Source organism: Bos indicus, chromosome 16, assembly GCF_029378745.1.
Source record: "Bos indicus isolate NIAB-ARS_2022 breed Sahiwal x Tharparkar chromosome 16, NIAB-ARS_B.indTharparkar_mat_pri_1.0, whole genome shotgun sequence".
In the NCBI taxonomy this organism is placed as follows: domain Eukaryota; kingdom Metazoa; phylum Chordata; class Mammalia; order Artiodactyla; family Bovidae; genus Bos; species Bos indicus.
This window is the reverse complement of record NC_091775.1, coordinates 60,928,708-60,948,674: the sequence shown is the minus strand read 5'-3', so window position 1 is coordinate 60,948,674 and position 19,967 is coordinate 60,928,708. Positions and strand designations below refer to the sequence as shown.

General features: G+C 40.7%; 1 protein-coding gene across 6 annotated transcripts in view; it reads right to left on the bottom strand.

Annotated features, from left to right (window-relative positions):
- The window catches only part of RALGPS2 (Ral GEF with PH domain and SH3 binding motif 2), a 167,074-nt gene extending 155,592 nt beyond the window's left edge, over positions 1–11,482 (bottom strand). For 5 of the 6 annotated variants that reach the window (XM_019976324.2, XM_019976326.2, XM_070768510.1 and 2 more), the window contains exon 1: positions 10,764–10,901. The gene's annotated coding sequence lies outside the window, so the exon portion shown is untranslated. Of the gene's footprint in view, positions 1–10,763; positions 10,902–11,353 lie in introns of those variants that run through there. The other variant, XM_070768509.1, reaches the window with a different exon arrangement.
- Between the last annotated feature and the right edge of the window lie 8,485 nt (positions 11,483–19,967).

The following is a 19,967-nucleotide window of genomic DNA, read 5'->3' as shown; positions in this document are numbered from 1 at the left end:
TAGGTGAATTTTTTTTTAATGTTGGCGTAGGAAAGTCTAGGACTGACAATAGAAAAACAGGAAATAGTAGAAAAGACTGATAAATCTGACTAAAGAAAACATACAACACACACATACAGCCAAACATATATATATATTTCATCAATTCTAGGATGAATATTTTCTCATCTTTTAACATCTCTGAAATTAGGATGCCTCTTAAACTAAGAGTGTCATGGTTTAACTGACAGTATATTTCTATCCTTAATTGTTTATTAAACAGAATATCTCACAACTGAAGCCAATATAGATTTAATAAAAGACTCTAAAAAGAGATAGTTACTCAGTCACATCCAACTCTTTGAATCTCATGGACTGTAGCCCACCAGGCTCCTCTGTCCATGGGATTCTTCAGGTAAGAATACTGGAGTGGTTGCCATTTCCTTCTCCAAGGGATCTTTCCAACCCAGGGACTGAACCGAGGTCTCCTGCATTGCAGGTAGATTCTTTACCGTCTGAGCCACCACGGAAATACTAAGTTATATGACAGAAAATAAGATAGGGAAAAGGTCTACAACAAGCAACAAAGCCAATATTCTTCATACATGAAGAGCTCTAACATGTTATTAATGTTAAGCAACAGGATGCTTCAACTGCACTGGTAATGTTTCATTTCTCAAGTTAACTGTATTTTTCTTTTTTTTTCCATTATGGTTTGTCACAGGATATTAAAAATAGTCCCCTGTGCTATACAACAGGAACTTGTTTATCCATTCTATATAACAGCTTGCATCTGCTAACCCCAGACTCCCAATCCACCCCTCCCCTAACCCGCCTGCCTGGCAACCACCAGTCTGTTCTCTCTGTGAGTCTGTTTCCGCTTCACAGATAAGTTCATTTGTATCATATTTTAGATTTCACAGGTAAGTGATATCATTTGGTATTTATTTGTCTTTTTCTATCTGAGGTGTTAAGTGTATTAATCTTTATGTATTTTTTGTTTACTTGACTTACCTGCTTAAAAGACTTTTAAGAGATAAGAATACAAGCAATAAGTATATAAGATATGAAAAGGAAATTATAGCCTACATGTCCAAAAACATGAAAATATACATTTCACCAAAAATATTTTAAAATGCAAATTAAAATAAGAATTTATTACATAACAGATCAAAATCTATGTTTGTAAAGTTAATCACCAAGTCAGTGAGAGTACAGAGAAACAATTATACGGCACAGGCAAGAATGCAAATGGACTTAACCTCCAAACAAGCAAACCATCCTCCTTTTAGGAATTCATCAAAAGGAAACGACCAGAAAAGTACAGGAAGAAGTATAAGAAAAAATGCGAACTCTACCGCTCTTTACAGTATATAAAAGTTAGAAACAACCCAAGAGTTCCATCGAGAGACTGCTTAAATAAATTATGATGCACCCACAGAAAGTGATATGATGCAACCATTAAAAATGAAGGCAGATATGGCTGATTCGTGCTGATGTTTGGCAGAAACCAACACAATTATGTAAAGCAATTATCTTTCAATTAAAAATTAATTAATAAAAAACTGAAGGCAGAGAGAAACTGTCTTTGGAAATGATATAAGTATCCTTAAAAGTATACAAAGACTTTTTACATGAGCACCAGATTTTTTAAAGCTTATTTTTTTCATTTTTTTCTGGCTTGATGTGTTTTACTTTTTTTATTGAGATACACATAAACACTAAAATGTACTTATGAATTTTTACTATGTAGATGTGCATGTAACCACCAGTCAAATAAAGATATAGAGCATTTCCAGCACTCCAGAAGTCTTGCTCTGCTAGTTCCAACCGTTAACCACTACTTTGACTTCCAACAACAGAGATGAGTTTGACCTTTTCCTGAGCTTCAAGAAAAGAGTATCACACAGAACATACTCTTTTGTGTCTGATTTCTATCAATAGTTTGTGATATTCACCCATATTTGCTAAGTATAGCAGTAGTTCCTTATTTTTCACTGATATATAGTATTCCAGTATAGAGCATACCACAAATTATTGCTACATTTTTCTGCTGATGGGCATCTGGCTTGTTTCCAGTTGGGTGCTATTATGGAAAACAAACTGCTGCATTTTTTCAGATTTCATAAATGTTTTATTTGTATTGTTTCTTATTTAGTTTTAGATACTTATATTGATAAAATAAATCAAACAATCCAGAAAAATATAATAAGAAAAAGAAAAAAACCCTGGTATCTCACCACATAGACAACTACCATTTTCTTTTCAAGATTTATGTTTATTATGTTATAAATGCTCTTTCTTCTATATCAAGCCCTTTTCCTTCAAGTTATTTTCTCCCTTCTTTCTCTCCCTCTTTTTTACCTAAGACCACCTAGGTAACAAATGTTTACATCTGGTGTGCAACATTTTTCAATCTTACAAGATCACTTATACTCTGTAATAAACATTGGATTTTTACTATTTCATTAAAATGGGATATTTTACACTTTTCTCTGTAACTTGCTTTTCTCAATTAAATATAATGACATTGCCTCATATCACTGATTATTTTTGCCATGTCTTGCTTTTTTAAACAGCTTTGAAATATAAGTCACATACCATACAATTTACCATTTAAAGTACACAATTCAGGAATTTCCCTTGTGGTCCAGTGGTTAGGACTCCTGAGTTTTCACTGACAAGGCCTCACGTTCAATCACTGATAAGGGAGCTAAAATACGACAAGCCACACGGAGAGGCCAAAAAGAAAACGTATACAGTTCAATGGCATGTAGAACTATCAATGCAGTCAACTGTAGCACATTTTTAAAATCTTAAAAAGAAACCCTATACTCTTTAGGCCTTCCCGTCCCCTACCTGCAACCTCACGCAATCACTAATCAGCTTTCTATCTCTACAGATTCCCATTCTGCATGTTTCATACAAATGTAATCATATAATATCAGGCCTTTTGTGACTGCTTCTTTCACCAAGCATAATATTTTCAAAATTTACTGATGATATAACATGTATCGTACCTTACTCCTTTTAAGGGCTAAATAATAATCCCATTGGATGGATATATCACATTTTGTTTATTCACTTGTTGGGTTATAGACATTTGTGTTATTTCTATTTTTTTCCTTACAATGAATAATGTTGCCATAATCATTTGGGAACAATTTTTTTATGGAGACATGCTTTCATCTTCCTTGGGTATATACCTAGGAAAGAACTGCTGGGTCATAATGGTAACTCAACATTTAATCTCCTTAAGAACTGCCATACTATCTTCCAAAGAAGCTACATAATTTTATATTCCTGTTAGTGTTTGAGGGATCCAATTTCTCAACATCCACACCTATACTTGCTACATCACCAAACTTTTTAAATTCTAGCCCTTCTAGTAATGTGAAGGGGTATCTCATCACGGCTTGATTTCACTTCCCTTATACCAATCCCCAGGTCACGGACTGATATCTGTCCACGGCCTGTTAGGACTGGGCCACGCAGGGGGCTAGTGCGTGACGCTTCATCTGCTGTTTCCCACTGCTCACATTACTGCCTGAACCACCACCCCCAACTCCTATCCATGGAAACTGTCTTCCACGAAATTAGTCTCTGGTGCCAAAAAGGTTGGGGACCACTGTCTTACAGCTAATGATGCTGAGCATTTTCACAATGTAAACATGTATTAAATCATCATTCTGTATACTTTAAATGTCTTACACAATTTTGTCAATTATACCTCAAGAAAGCTGAAAAAAAATACATTTAATAACATTATATTTTCTCATCTCTGCATAATGTTCCTTTCTTTGTTAATGTCGATGATGTTAGTTAAAATATAAGTGTAATAAAGGCAAATGTTTTTGTATTTTTGTTTACAGCTGTATCCCCAGCACCAAGAACTATTCCTGGAACACAGAAAATGCTCCATGGCTTTTAAAAAATGAATAAGCAAATGATTTCTAAATCAAATATGCATTTGGGAAAAATTATAGTACTTTCTTTTGGCATTTCTCTACAAATGAGAAGTTATATAGGTCATGTTTGTATGTATAAAAACATATACACATATAAGTATACAGTACTTATATGTGAATAGTTCTGATGATTAATTTTAAAAAACCTCACCTGATTGTGGGGGGAGGGGGGAGACCTTTAGTAAGATATCATATTTAGTGAGATTTTAGAGATATTTCTATTAAAGCCAGGAACCTGAAATTTAGAATCATCTCTCTCAGGTAAGTGAGCCCTTAATGCTGACAAGCCAACACAATATATTCCTTTCCTCTATTCTCTTCACTTTTCCACTCTTTGATGGACAACTGTGTCATGTACTTTCCCCCTTGTCAAACTTCCGATACACACAACCTTTCTTCCTCACTCTCAGCTAATGATCCTGCTTATCATCCACTAACAGAAAACCTCAGATGAGAATTTCCTCAAGCCACCACCATCATGTCTGTCTGCAAATTCTGGTCTTCTCTCCGGACTCCTAGTAAAGCAACGGCTAATCCTTCCACCTGTGCTCAGACTGGGGTCAGCAAACCACGTGCCTGTGCTGTCTACGGCAGCTTCATGCTGCAAAAGCAAAGCTGAGTAGCAGTAACACATGGTACTGCCCACAAAGCCTACAATACTATTTAGCCCTTCAAAGAAAAAACTGGCTCAGCCTCGCACTAGATGATCACCTCTCCTCTCATCTAATACAGACACTGCTGGCTGAAGTGCCCAGTGAGTCCTGCGCAGAAGAAATGCGCTAAGACCCAGACAAGACACAGAAGACACGAGAGACACAGACTGATGACCAAGAAAGGATCTCAACAGACACTGGTCACATAGAAAGGATGAAGAAGATGAAAGGGCATAAGGCTTTTCAACAGCCACCTGAAGCTAGGTAATTACAGTACCACCCCTTAAATTCTGAAGGACAATTACTTCAGTTTAGAATCCCACACTGAGGCGGGCCAAATTATCAACCAGCTGTCAGGGTAGAAGAAAGATATTTTCAGCAATGCAAACGTCTCAGAAATTTCACCGCCTCAAACACTCTTTCTTGAAAGTTACTGAGGGATGTATTTCACCAAAACAAAGGGGTAAATCAGGGAAAGAGGAGGACAGGGATCCAGAGAACATGGACCCTAACACAGGGAAAAGGTAAAGAGAACCCCCAGGGTCACAAAGGGAAATCACAAGCTGATGCCCAGCAGAGTGAAGAGCCCCAGTGCTGATTTGGGCATAAGGACAGGGAACTCTGAGATATTTCTAATTAAAAAAAAAAAAAAATCAAGTGATCAATCTGATGTGTTTGCACATACTGAGACAGTTCCTGGTGGGGGCGGGGTTGGGGGGAGACAAATAGGACACTAAGCAAAAAAAAAAAAAGAAAAAAAATTTAATATTTATTTTTTTGGCTGCAACAGGTCTTAGCTGTGGCATGCAAACTCAGCTGTGGCATGTGGGATCTCGTTCCCTGACCAGCAATGCAACCTAGGCCCCCTGCACTGGAGCACAGAGTCTCAGCTACTGGACCACCAGAGAAGTCCCCCCAAAATTTTAAATCCATGAAATACAATCATAGAATACTGCATAGTTCAACAGTAAACAGATACACAAAGTCATAATAATGTAAACTATAAACAACAAGTTACATAACTATATGTTACATTAGGAGATATAACGTAATAGGAGGTGACTGTATTAAGGAGATAAAGGGAGAGGAAGCTCAGCGGGCCTAAGAACCCTAAAGCATAGACTCATTTTCCAGAGGAGGAAACCAACAGATATCTAAAATTGAAAAACAAGTAATATCTTAAAATATGGAAATAAATATCAGAAATAAAAAAAAAAACCAGCTAAACGTATCAAAAATAATTGTTCTAAAAGCAGGACCTGGGAGGGAAAATTATTCAGGGGGTGGGGTTTTCATTTTAAGTCTTACGGTACAACTTTCTTTTTAACTGCACAGGTGTATTATTTAAAGTCAAAAGTTAATGTGTTGTTGTTTTCAAGAAACATAACTAGTGTTTTTTGTATCATTTAGTATCAATTAATTCAACCACTCCACAAAGTTTATCTGGACATTGACTGTGCCAGGCACTTTTCTAGGTGCTAGGAAGACATCAGCGAGTAAAGTCTTTGACCCTGTGAAGGACTTCAAGGAAGGTCCCTCCTTATATCCAGAGGGAAGCAGATAATAAGCAAATTAACATATGCTTTAATGTCAGATAAATTACTGTTGTGAAGAGAAATAAAGATGAGGGTAGAGTGTGATGGGGCTGCTTTTTAGGCAAGGTTTTCAGAAAAGGGTTCTCCAAGAATGAACAACAAGGAAATAGAGCTCTAAAGGAAAAACCTGTTTGGAGAAAAGGTCATATAAGCAAAATAACAGAAGGGTATCAATTAAGCTCAAAGTGAGGGCTTCATTTTCAAGCCTCTCATACACCAAAGCCATGTGTCATTCAAAAGCCTGTATCAAAGTTCCCTGTGGTGGCACACATAAGCTGCCAGACACCTTCAAGCTGAGTCCTATGAACACTGCTTCCTACATCCCTAACTAGCCATTACTGACTAAAGGGACTCACTAAATATATACTCAAACTTTCTTCTTTCCATAGAATAGGCAGATGCCACATATTTCAAATTTCAGTGTTTTTATTCCTATGACATGGTTAAAAGGTTTCCTAAACCAAAAGTTCAAGATGTTAATCAAGAAGGACTCCAGATTAATTTCAAGCTACTGAAATATGTCACGTCCAATCTTTATTTTCTCACTGAAGAAAATCCGTAAACCAACGGGAGTAAGACATATTAAAAAAAAAAACAAACAACAACAAAAAACAATTTAGAGGGTAATTTATTCTCCAAGAAATCTCACTCAGGTTAAGCCAGAGTTTCAGGCTATCTGAATTATCTTTTTATTGAAAACTGAGTGAAGCTATTTGCTTTATTCTATATACAGTTGTTATACAATAAAAACTTCACATTCAGAAAAGAAGATTAATTTTAATACATCTTATTCTCAAAACATTTATATCATTAAAAGTAGATCCAAACTGTCTTTTTTTATACAGCAATAAAAAGCAGAACTTTTAGATTCTAAACAGGTCTAATTAAATCTCAACTAACAGTTGGGTTTAGAGTTTAAAAGTTATTTAGAAATTTCTGGAAAGGCAGGCTAGCAGCTATACCGTATGCTGAACTGCAGCAGTGGATGTGGATGCTCCCCCATCAACACTCCCCAGGTGGAGCATCACACTGTAGTAAGAGCTAAGACTTGGGTTTAGGTTCACTGCTTGCTCGTTGGTGTACTCACATTTTCAAACCCATTTCCTCAGCTCAAAATGGAGATGATAATAACTACATAAGGTCAATGTTCTGGGCCTCCCCGGTGGCTCCATGGTAAAGAATACGCCTGCCAATGCAGGAGACAGGGACTCCATCCCTGGGTGGGGAAGATCCCCTGGAGGAGGGCACAGCAACCTACTCCAGTATTCTTGCCGAGAAAATTTCATGAACAGAGGAGTCTGGCAGGTGTCACAAACTGTCAGACATGACCAAAGTGACTGAGCACACGCACAAGGTCAATGTTAATTGCTGGCACTCCTGTAAATAAGAAGTACCAACATATTTAAGAATCAACAGTATATTAAAAAGTTTTGTAATCTGCAAAGGTCCCTGGGTCGGGATGATCCCCTGGAGAAGGAAATGGCAATCCACTCCAGTGTTCCTGCCTAGAGAATTCCAGGGACGGGGGAGCCTGGTGGGCTGCCATCTATGGGGTCGCACGGAGTAGGACACGACTGAAGCGACTTAGCAGCAGCAGTATATTAAAAAGTTTTGTGATCTGCAAAGGTCCCTGGGTCGGGATGATCCCCTGGAGAAGGAAATGGGAACCCATTCCAGTATTCTTCCCTGGGAAATCTCATGGACAGAAGAGCCTGGTGGGCTATATAGTCCATAGGGTCTCAAAAGAGTCAGACATGACTTAGCGACTAAACAACAACAATAATTTGTGACAAACTATACCAGTGTTTGTCATATTTTAAAAAGAAAAATTTCCGTCAGAATTCTCTGATTTAGCGATAACAGTTATTACATTCTAAGGAAGAACAATAGGACCTTGGTCCACTCACACATACACAGCCAGAGGAAGAAAAAATTTAGGGAACGATTTAAAAAATTTAGGGAAAAAAAAGAATTAGACTCCCTTAAAAACAAGTGCCAAGAAAAATATTTTTAGCAAACATCTCATTTAACTATATAAACCAAAAGTATAAAGCTGTCTAACCACATGTAAACTGTGCATCATGTGACTTAAGGTAGAGTGTTTATTTTGGGGAACCAGATACCCAAAGTACATAAACATCAGTGTATTTTTAAATTAACTTGTCTTGATGCTTTTGTTCACTCAGTAATAATACCCACTATCCTTAGAAGGAAAAACACAACAAATATCCTTAACCAAAAAAACTCTTCAGAGGAGTTTTTACTTCTTAAAGTTGTAAACTAACGCTAAATATGTTATCTGACAATCTGCCTACCTACCCTTTAAGCTCCATCAGGGCACAGACCTATCCTTTTCTCTGTTGTATCACCAACAACTAGGCAACTAACTGGCACCAAGTAGAAAACAAATAAACATGTGTGGAATGAATGAATGAATGTACAATCTGGGCCTCTGGACAAAAGTGCCTTAAACTGCAACAGAACAATTTCACTTACACATATATCCATCATTCACTACAAAAAACTGCTGTCTCAGCTCTAATGACAGGTACTAAACCGAAAGAGACATGTACTAGGTACATAAACACACACAAATACACTACTCACATATATGATAAAAGAACATCAAGGATCCACAAGGTCAGTTTTAAAGTAGTTATATTTTCTCTCAGGACATTTTGGTCAGTTCTTGCTGATAATCAAAGAATGTATCAGAAAAGCATATTGCAATCTGGAATGATTTAGGCAAAATGAACAATATTTCCAGAGTTCCATTCTCAGTGTTTTAAAGTCAAATTTCTTAATTGAATGAAAGGTGGAATAAAATGGAAAAAAAAAAAAAGGTAGATCTTACCATTTCAAAATAATGTCCTTGCATTTGGTCTGTAAGCTAATAAAACAAGTACTTTTCCAAATCTTTGAAGCTAGACGATAAACTTTATGCCTACAAAGCTTGAGTAAGAGGCTTTTATTAAAATAATACCGTTTGGATAAGATCCTTCATAATTCTAAAGTCTCCAGGAAGATATGCAGCAGTAACAGTAACACACATTATTTATGATTCTACAGCACTGTATAACCATAATTATCTGGATGGAATAGGCTTTTAGAGCCAGCAAGCTATGATCTATGACTGTAATACTATGCTGCTCAGATCCAAAAGTTTCCCAAAATTCTGATGGTCATCTTCAAAGAGACAGAGCTGGCTTGATGGTGAATACAGAAAAACACCAAGATCAATTCACAAACACCGGTACGAAAACAAAGCTCTCTATAGCAACTACAGTGTCGAAATTTAAAAATCCTGGGCATGTAAAAGACAAAGCTCAATTAACTGCTGACTGTATTTCCTTCTTAACCATCTTAAAGGCCAGGTACTCTGTATTTCTTTTCAGAGCTTTCTTCAACAGAAATTTAGTGTTTCAATGGCCCCCTCCTCCACAGCTAACATCAGTGCCCTTTCTTCCTCCTCCCTCAACCCTCCTGGGTAAAACAAATTAACATTTGTACTAAGGTACCTCCTATCAGCTCGCAGCTTCTTCCCAAACACGCCCACGTACAGTGAAACTGGACTGCGTCTACACAACATACAGCTACAGGAAAAGAGCTTTGATGGGGGCATGTGGGGGCATAATTTAGCTCAGCACAGGTTTAAGGTTATTTTCCAGATACAGATAACAGCTCCTCACTCCTGGCTCGGGTTTCTCTCAAATCACCTCCAAAGCATGGTGTTTATGAGCCTACCTAATCCGATACTGCAATGGAATCCCGGATATTTGCAGACAGATATCCCCGCTCTGCAACTGTTTGATCAGACCCCTGGGGGAACCTCTTATTTTTTATTTTTTCAGTACGCCCGCTCCTAGCAGTACAGCACACCCGATCTCCGGCAGCGGCGCCGGCCCCGCGTCCCGCCGCGCGGGGCCAGCGCAAGACCGGTCCCTCCGGGTCCGAGTCGGCGGGCGACTCGGGCTGCGGGCCGCTCCGCAACAGGTCACCCTGACCGCGAGAGTGCGGGTCCGCAAGGCGGCCAGCCGGGCGGCCGGGCTTCTGAGGCGCAGCTGCGAGGGCTGGGGAGGGGGTGTGGCCCGCCTCGGCGGGTTCCGGCTCCCGGAGCCCCGGCTCCGCTCACCTGAAGAGAGGCTGAGGTGCCGCTGGGCGCCAAGGCAGCGCGGGCGGAGGCCAGGGGCTTCCGCCACCCAGGGGAGAAGCGAGGGGAGGCGAGACGGGCTGACCCCCGGCCGCAGGACAGGGAGCCGGAGCGGGGACCCCATGGCCGCCTCCTGACGCCGAAAGCGAGCTGCCGAGGGAGGCGCGGCCCTGGGTTCCGAGCCCCCTCCTCCCTCAGCCCGAGCCCCGCAACCCCCTCTTCTCGACGAGGGCGAGCAGTCCCGGGGCCCGCGGCCGGGCGAACGACACACACCGCAGCGCCCCAGGCGCCGCCATTCCCCGCGATGCCGCCGCCGCTGCTGCGGCTCCGCGCCGCTCTAGGGTCGCAGCGCACCCACCTTCCCTCCCCCGCACCGCCCACCGAGACTCCGCTCCAGGCCCGCGGCGAAGGCACCGACCTGTGCAGCCCCGGCAAACGCCTCGGAGGTTGGAAGGACGGCGCGGGCCTCGCGTTCCGCCGTTTTGCCGCCGCCGCCGCCGCCGCCTAGGCTAGCGCTCAGCGACCGGAGCAGTCGGCGTCTCTCATTCAGCGCCGGCCGCCGCCGCGGCCGCTCGGGGGAGGGGAGTGAGCTGGATCCACCCCGTCCGCGCCGGGGGTGGGGGAGGAGAGCGGGCCGGGCGGGGGCGCGCTCCGAGCAGGCGGGGCGGAGCCGCGCTCGTGCACCAACCGAGCGCGCTCGCGCGGGCCCCGAGCGTCGCGGCCGGCGGGGGTCTTCCCGGCGCGCGCTCCCGCCAGCGGCTCCTTTGCCGGGCCGAGCCCAACTGTCCCCGGAGGCCCGGGGCCGCGGCGCGCGCCCGCAGCCGCAGTCCCTCCGCCTCGAGCCCGCCGGAAGGAGGGGCCGCTACCAGCCAAACGAGGGGGCAGGGAAGGATTGGAGGGACGCACAGGTGGGGCCTCCGCAGCAGCCCGGCCACCGGCTCCCCGCGCCCGGCCCTCCGCGGTGGAATCCGCTGCGGTGGCCGCCTCTTTCAGCGCCCGGCACCTTACCTTTAAGGCCAGAGAACGAAGAAACCGAGAAAACCCTCGGCTCGCGGATACTATATCCAGCCCGCGCTAGAGGTGTTTTTCGAAGTCACTGAGCACAAGTGAGGAGGTTCCACGTGTGAAGAGCCACCCCACTGCCGTAGGATCATAAATTGTAGAGATCAATACTCTCTCTCATTAAGATTCAGGAGGTGTTAGAAGTAGGCCTTTGTGTGATGCCCTTGGCTTAATGAGCAGATGACAGGGACTTTGGCATCCCTTGGGTCTCAGATTGATGAGTTTCAGGTGAGCAATATTTTCACGTTGAATCCAAGAACAAGATTCTGGAATATTAAATATTTCCTGCGAATAAAAAAGGAATGGATTTCGTTAAACAGCGGAAGGGTGTTGTTTCGGAGGGTGCACTATACCGGGTGGCCTATTTAGAATTAGCACCATTTGATGCAGTCTGACTATAAATGGAAGATGATCCACCTTTGTATATGGTATCATTAGACCATTTAGAAATGGATGGTTTATTGGATGATCTGCCTCTCTCTCTCCAGGCAATGTATGGTAGAATGTGAAAGGAATACTGTGAACCAGCGTTGCCCATAAAACAGGAAAGCGACAAAATCCTTCCCATTTACTTTCTTTCCTCTCTAATTACCCCTAAACAGAACAGATTAATCGTATATATTGTAGGATGCTAATTATTTTCTCCAATGACTGCCCTTCACTCTAGTTAGGGAAGCTAGAATGCCCTTCAACCCTTGTCTCTTAAATAGAGTTACTTCTTTAAAGCACCTCCCCGCCCCCTTCTCCACACCCAAAGTTGTTAAAGAGCAAACAAAAAAAGGATAGGTAAAGTTCATGTTCTTTTCATTTTTATTTCATTTACTTTCAAAGAAAGTCCTAAAAAAAAAAAAAAAAAATCATGATGAAATCACTAGGAGAAGCAGAGAAACCAAACTGTCAAATGAGAATAGACCAAGGGAAAGTAGAGCAGACTAATGGTGAAAAGGGGAGAATGTGTGATGTGTAAAGAAAGTTTTTCCACAGATGTTAATTGCTTCAAGTTCCAAAAAATAATAGGCAAACAGAACTAGCATTTGGAGGAAAAATCCTTCTAGTTGGGTAAATCTTTAATCTTCTTAAATTGTTAGAGAGTAAGGAAAAGGTTATGTGCCCACAGTAATAATTCAACAATATAGATCTGCATATATAAATCCCATTATCACTGCTTTTGAAAAATAGGAAGACTGAGGAACAACAGGGAATTTTAGTTTGTGTAATTGTAATAACTTTAAATTTTGATTAGTGTTTCTCCTTGCTCAACATAGACTCATAAAAGAGAAAATTCTGATAGTAGCCTTTGCAATGGAACCAACAGCCAGAAGTTGAACTTCATACATCCAGTATCCACATGGGGAGATAACTTCAAGTACCAGGTACATGTGGGAAGCTTTCGGGAGCTGCTATATATTTTCTCACCTTGGCAGGACCTTCCCTTGGCCTGAGACGTAGCATTGCCAGTGTCTGTTGCGGAAACTGTCCCACTTCTACCAGCAGTCAGGCCACACACTGTATCTTTTATTCCCAATGTTCTCAGGTGAGGCAGACCGGCACTCTCTCTCCTGTTTCCTGGAGGGAATGATGAGTGATATGAACCCAGTGGGGATCCTCATTTCCTACCCGCTGGTGGTTTCAGTGTGGACATTACCCAGCTCCTGCAGAAAAGATCTGAGCTAGAATCTGCTGTAATTCCCCAAAGTTTTCCATTTTCCATGGACAGTATTGACTCTGCATGAGATAGCTGAAACGGATTTCTCCAGCCTCGGAATCACCCAACCTCGGAACTGCCTGCACCACACTATCCGACTTGTGCAATGACAAAGGCTTATTGTAAAAGCCTTTACTCTGTACTGTTCACCTGGTGGGGTTGATTGAGAAAAAGAAATGGGCTTTCAGGAAACAGGACTCAGATCTCATTTCTTCCCTTCACACCTACAAGGTTTTGATTGCTTTCCATAGTTAGGAATAAAACTAGGAGAGTTTCATAAAAACAAATGAGCCTGTCTTCCTATATCTGCCAATAATCTTTTAAAATTTACTGTAAGAGCAGTGAAGTTTTCATCTGGACTTGAGAAGAAGTCCTGTGACTCATGAAGCTAGGCCATGGAGATACTAAATTCTAACATACTGAATTTCTGAGTTTGGCATAATTACTCAAAATCTGTTTCTCATGTTGATAACCTGTAAAATAGTAATTTTATTAACCTTTAGAGTTGTGTTAAGTTCAAATTTCCAAAAGTCCAAATTTCGTTAAGATTGAGAATTTGTGTATAAAAATACAGAAAAAGTTCACTCTCAATGTCTGGTTCTTTTTTTCCCATAGCTTGGAAATTATTTTAGGAAGTCAGTATCCTTTCCTATTCATTGATATGCAAATGAAACAGTGACTTTTTACGTCCAAAGAGGAAGAACAGCAAATTTTCTTTATCAGAGTATCTTTGCTAAGTCACTTCAGTCCTCTGTGCGACCCCATTGACTGCAGCCCACCAGACTCCCCCGCCCCTGGGATTCTCCAGGCAAGAACACTGGAGTGGGTTGCCATTTCCTTCTCCAATGCATGAAAGTGAAAAGTGAAAGTGAAGTTGCTCTTTTAGCGACCCCATGGACTGCAGCCTACCAGGCTCTTCCATCCATGGGATTTTCCAAGCAAGAGTTCTGGAGTGGGGTGCCATTGCCTTCTCCAAGAGCATCTTTAATCACAGTTAAATTCTCTGAGTTGCTTTATGTTTTCCATTTGCTTTTGCCAAAAGACAAGAAATATACAAAGTCTTAGTATAACAAAAAGTACTAATGTATAAAATAGAAATGCCATTATATAAAATAGAAATCAATAAGAATTCAATAGGCTTAAAAGTAGTTTCAGAACAACCACCATTATGTAACAGTTTTATTACTGTCCATCAATCTTACTTCCAAGGGGTAAGCCAAGGAACTCATTTAGATGTAGAACAAGCAGTTTCAAAGACGAGACCACCACTGTAAAAAAGAATCAACAAATAACTCTTGTCATTACAGCTGTCAAAACAAAATCGAACTGGTGGCATAAGAAAGCTTATTATTTCAGTAACACTTAATTCTTTTACAACCAACAGAATTTCAGTAATAACATGTATCTCTGTTATTTTCCTAAGCTTTAATCTTTTTTTTTTTCAAATATATTTATTGGCTGGACATTTTGAAAAGATCTGTTATGTTTGCAGTGTTCTGACTGCAAGTATAGGCAAAGTAGCATATTCAAAATTCAAATGCACAGGTGTTTGAAGGAATAGACAGGCATTCTCCAGAAAACTTGACACCAAGTTACTGGAAAAGCCTGCCACAATTCCCAAATCAAGAGAGACATGCCACAGATAATAAGATACAAAGAACAGAGATAATCACCCGTCCATTCAAATATGAGCAACAAATTTCAAAAGACATCAGTTCAGTTCAGTTGCTCAGTCATGTTCAACTATTTGCAACCCCATAGACTGCAGCATGCCAGGCTTCCCTGTCCATCACCAACTCCTGGAACTTGTTCAAACTCATGTCCACTGAGTCAGTGATGCCATCCAACCATCTCATCCTCTGTCATCCCCTTCTCCTCCTGCCCTCAATCTTTCCCAGTATCAGGGTCTTATCCAATGAGTCAGATCTTCACATCAGGTGGCCAGAATATTGGAGCTTCAGCTTCAGCATCAGTCCTTCCAATGAATATTCAGGATTGATTTCCTTTAGGATTGACTGGTTTGATCTCCTTGCTGTCCAGTAAGGACTTATTTTATGACTGAGCTACCTCTAATAAGGGCAACTCTGCAGGGTATGGATCAGCAGGGATATATTTACTTTGTGAAGATTAATGTCTCCCTGGCACAACTCTTGGGGAGACAAACTAGTATGTAAATAAATGTTTGTATGAACTAATACAAATGAACTTTAATGACAATTACAGTAATGCCTTATTTATATGACAGGATAAGGAAAGAGGGCAGCGAGGGATTGAACATAATTAGATATTCTAAGTAACTGAGGTTTTCATCTTCAAGTACTAGTTAGTAAGTTTCATTTAACCCACTTGTATTGATGTTTTTTTCGGAAATACCACTTGCTTCTCTGCCTGAAACTAATACAATATGGTGTAGCTTAACCTATTCCTAATGACCCAGAGGTATCTTATATCAATACAAAAGCTATAATACCAGGATGCCCCCAGAAGCTTAGAAGTACTTAGAACCCTTCATTCTACGGCAAATAATCATGGCCTACTATGTTCCCGCACCCCTTTGAGTCTAAATGAGCTGGATAGTCCTCATGATCAATCTTCCTGCTGTCCCTTCTTGCTGTACTGCTGCTACAGCATTGCCTGTGTGCACATTCACACCTCCATTTGAATTGTCTTATCATGCTAGCCAAATAACCAATATTTTTCAAAAGGTGGAAGTAAAGAAACTCAGATAATGCTAAAACAACTCTGATATGTGGGGCAAAAGCCATCTGCCTACTTTCGTATTTTCCTATTTTGGAAATTTACCAGATAAGTAAATTATTATTGCACTCTACTTCCTTTATAAAAAATGTTCTACATACTTAATGGAAGGTGAGCATCTTTGTCAATAATGTTCATCACAGTAGTTTCCTCATATTCATACATCTTCCATTCAGATTAAGGCTAGAGGACTTCCCTGGTAGTCCAGTAGTTAAGAATCTGCCTGCCAATGTGGGGCACGTAGTGTGCGATCCCTGGTCGGGAAAGATACCACATGCTGCAGAGCAACTAAGCCCCATGTCCCACAGTGACTGAGCCTGCACTCAGAGTCCACGAGCCACGACTACTGAAGCCCGAGAGTGCCTGGAGCCGTGCTCTGCGACAAGAGCCCATGCTCCACCACAGTGAGAAGCCAGCGAACCCACAACTAAGAGTAGCAGCTCCCCCACCCCGTAACTAGAAAAAAGCCTGTGCACAGCAACGAAGAACCAGCACAGCCAAAAAAAAAAAAAAAAAAAGGTTAGAATTAAAAAACAACAGAAACTCATAAATCCGTACTAGTAATAAACATTAAATCAATGGAGAAGGATATACTCTTGCTTATACTTGAACAGGTAAATGTGGAGGGAGTACTGGAGTTGGACAGTCATTTTGCAACCACAGTGGCACAGTTTGGGTAAGACAAGAATCATCAATAGGCACTAACTATGAGAAATTTTGATGAGGAACAGGATATTTGGGTCGTCTTAAGAGTTCTTCCTAGAGATATCCTGTTAGTTGCAAGGAATGAAACACAGTAATTATACACTGGAGAAACTGAACAAAACCTTTACCAGGTAATCAAAATTAACGTCACGAATGAGGGACAGATGGACATTCTTTGCCTCAAGATGCAGTTCCCAGAGGACGTAGCATCTAATGAGGAAAGGAGGAAATATAATGAGGAATCTAATGAGGAAATATCAGATAAATCCCAAATGAGGAATGTTATGTTGTCTTTTTTTTTTTTTTAAGGGGGTGGGAGTTATGTTCTTCAAAGCTATCAATGCCATAAAAGGCAAAAGTTGTGAAAATATTCTAGCTAAAGAGCCATGACAGCTAAAGGCAATATGAGATACTAGGTTGGATCTTTAAATGGAGGGGGAAAATTTTATAAAGCAAATTATTTTATTAATTGGAAAGCAGATATTAGATTGATCAAAGTACTGTATCATTATATCATTAAAATCACTGAAATTCATAGCTATACTGTGATAATGTCCATAAATACTGCAATATTTAGGAGTAATAGGCTAAGATCTATGTATAATTGGAGGGAAGAAATATATTTATATAAAGAGAGAGAGAGGGAGAGAGAAGAGAAAACAAAAGTAATAAAAAAGTGAAATGTTAAGAATAAGTGACTCTGGATAAACATTGCTTGGCTGTTCCTTGTAACTTCTATAAATCTGAAATTATTTCCAAATAAAAAGCTTTTTTTAAATAAATGGATTTTTTAAAAATCATTAAGAAAAAAAAAGCAGCAGTGACAGAAGTAAGCAATCCATCCTAGACCGTAACATGCTAATTATTTTAAATGGCCGCCTTACTGCCAAATCCCCTATGCTTTCTAAAATTGACTACTTCCATGAAATTGTCTCATCTCTTGGGTTAAAATTACAGATATGGTGAATTTTTATAATTAGAGTCATCTTATCCAACCTTTTTATTTCATAAATGAGGAAACTGCAGCTCAGAGATTCAAGACTTATCCTAAACTCTTGAACCAGTTAACATGTCAGAGCACCGTCTTGATTCTACTTCAGTCCCTACAACTGCTGAGCTTTCTATCTGAGGTTACTGCTCAGTTTCTATCACTTTCTCTTTCCTCCTTCCTAACGCTGTTTCCTACGGTTCTTGTATTCCCTTCTTTTTATGATTATACAGGGAATTATTATGGCCTTACTGTTTCAACTATCACTGTTCCACTGGTGAAAGTCTCCCAGACCTCTGTCCACACATCTAATTGCTTCCATGGACATCTAGATGAGGACACTCATCATCAGTTCAACCCCTACAAAACTGAAATAACCACAGGAGAAAAAATAAAAATAAAACCTATGAAAATACACCTACCCTTCGTGATAATCAGAGAAAGAGATATTAAAGCAAGACATGTTTCACCTAATAGATTGACCCATTAATAAGATTCATAATGTTCAAGTTTAGCCAGAATGTAAGCAACAGACTGTCTAATAAACTGATGGCAGGAGTTTAAATGAGCATCTCTCTCTGGTGGACAGTTTGCCAAAATTAAGGAAAATCTTAATGTACATACTTTTTGACTAAGCAATTTCACATGTAGATATTACTTGTCTTAAAAAAAAATACTGTGACGACATTCAAAGAAATATATAGGACTGCTCTTTTAGTATTGTTTGTAATAGCAAGAATTGGAATACTTAATATCTATCAATAAAAGGGTTCAATTCAGTTCCGTTCAGTTGCTCAGTCATGTCCGACTCTTTGCAACCCCATGAATCACAGCACACCAGGTCTCCCTGTCGATCACCAACTCCCGGAGTTCACTCAAACTCATGTGCATCAAATCGGTGATGCCATCCAGCCATCTCATCCTCTGTCATCCCCTTCTCCTCCTGCCCCCAATCCCTCCCAGCATCAGAGTCTTTTCCAATGAGTCAACTCTTCGCATGACGTGGCCAAAGTATTGGAAATTCAGCCTCAGCATCAGTCTTTCCAATGAACACCCAGGACTGATCTCCTTTAGGATGGACTGGTTGGATCTCCTTGCAGTCCAAGGGACTCTCAAGAATCTTCTCCAACGCCACAGTTCAAAAGCATCAATTCTTCAGTGCTCAGCTTTCTTCACAGTCCAACTCTCACATCCATACATGACCACTGGAAAAACCATAGCCTTGACTAGACGGACCTTTGTTGGCAAAGTAATGTCTCTGCTTTTCAATATGCTATCTAGGTTGGTCATAACTTTCCTTCCAAGGAGTAAGCGTCTTTTAATTTCATGGCTGCAATCACCATCTTCAGTGATTTCGGAGCCCCCAAGAATAAAGTCTGACACTGTTTCCACTGTTTCCCCATCTATCTGCCATTAAGTGATGGGACTGGATGCCATGATCTTCGTTTTCTGAATCAACGTTGAGCTTTAAGCCAACTTTTCCCCCCTCCTCTTTTACTTTCATCAAGAGGCTTTTTAGTTCCTCTTCACTTTCTGCCATAAGGGTGGTGTCATCTGCATATCTGAGGTTATTGATATTTCTCCTGGCAATCTTGATTCCAGCTTGTGCTTCTTCCAGCCCAGCGTTTCTCATGATGTACTCTGCATAGAAGTTAAATAAGCAGGGTGTTGATATACAGCCTTGACGTACTCCTTTTCCATTTGGAACCAGTCTGTTGTTCCATGTCCAGTTCTACCTGTTGCTTCCTGACCTGCATATAGGTTTCTCAAGAAGCAGGTCAGGTGGTCTGGTATTCCCATCTCTTTCAGAATTTTCCACAGTTTATTGTGATCCACACAGTCAAAGGCTTTGGCATAGTCAAGAAAGCAGAAATAGATGTTTTTCTGGAACTCTCTTGCTTTTTTCCATGATCCAGCGGATGTTGGCAATTTGATCTCTGGTTCCTCTGCCTTTTCTAAAACCAGCTTGAACATCTGGAAGTTCACGGTTCATGTCTTGCTGAAGCTTGGCTTGGAGAATTTTGAGCATTACTTTACTAGTGTGTGAGATGAGTGCAATTGTGCAGTAGTTTAAATATTATTTGGCATTGCCTTTCTTTGGGATTGGAATGGAAACTGACCTTTTCCAGTCCTGTGGCCAGTGCTGAGTTTTCCAAATTTGCTGGTATATTGAGTGCAGCACTTTCACAGCATCATCTTTCAGGATTTGAAATAGCTCAACTGGGATTCTATCACCTCCACTAGCTTTGTTCATAATGATGCTTTCTAAGGCCCACTTTACTTCACATTCCAGGATGTCTGGCTCTAGGTGAGTGATCACACCATCGTGATTATCTTGGTCTTGAAGATCTTTTTTGTACAGTTCTTCTGTGTATTCTTGCCACCTCTTCTTAATATCTTCTGCT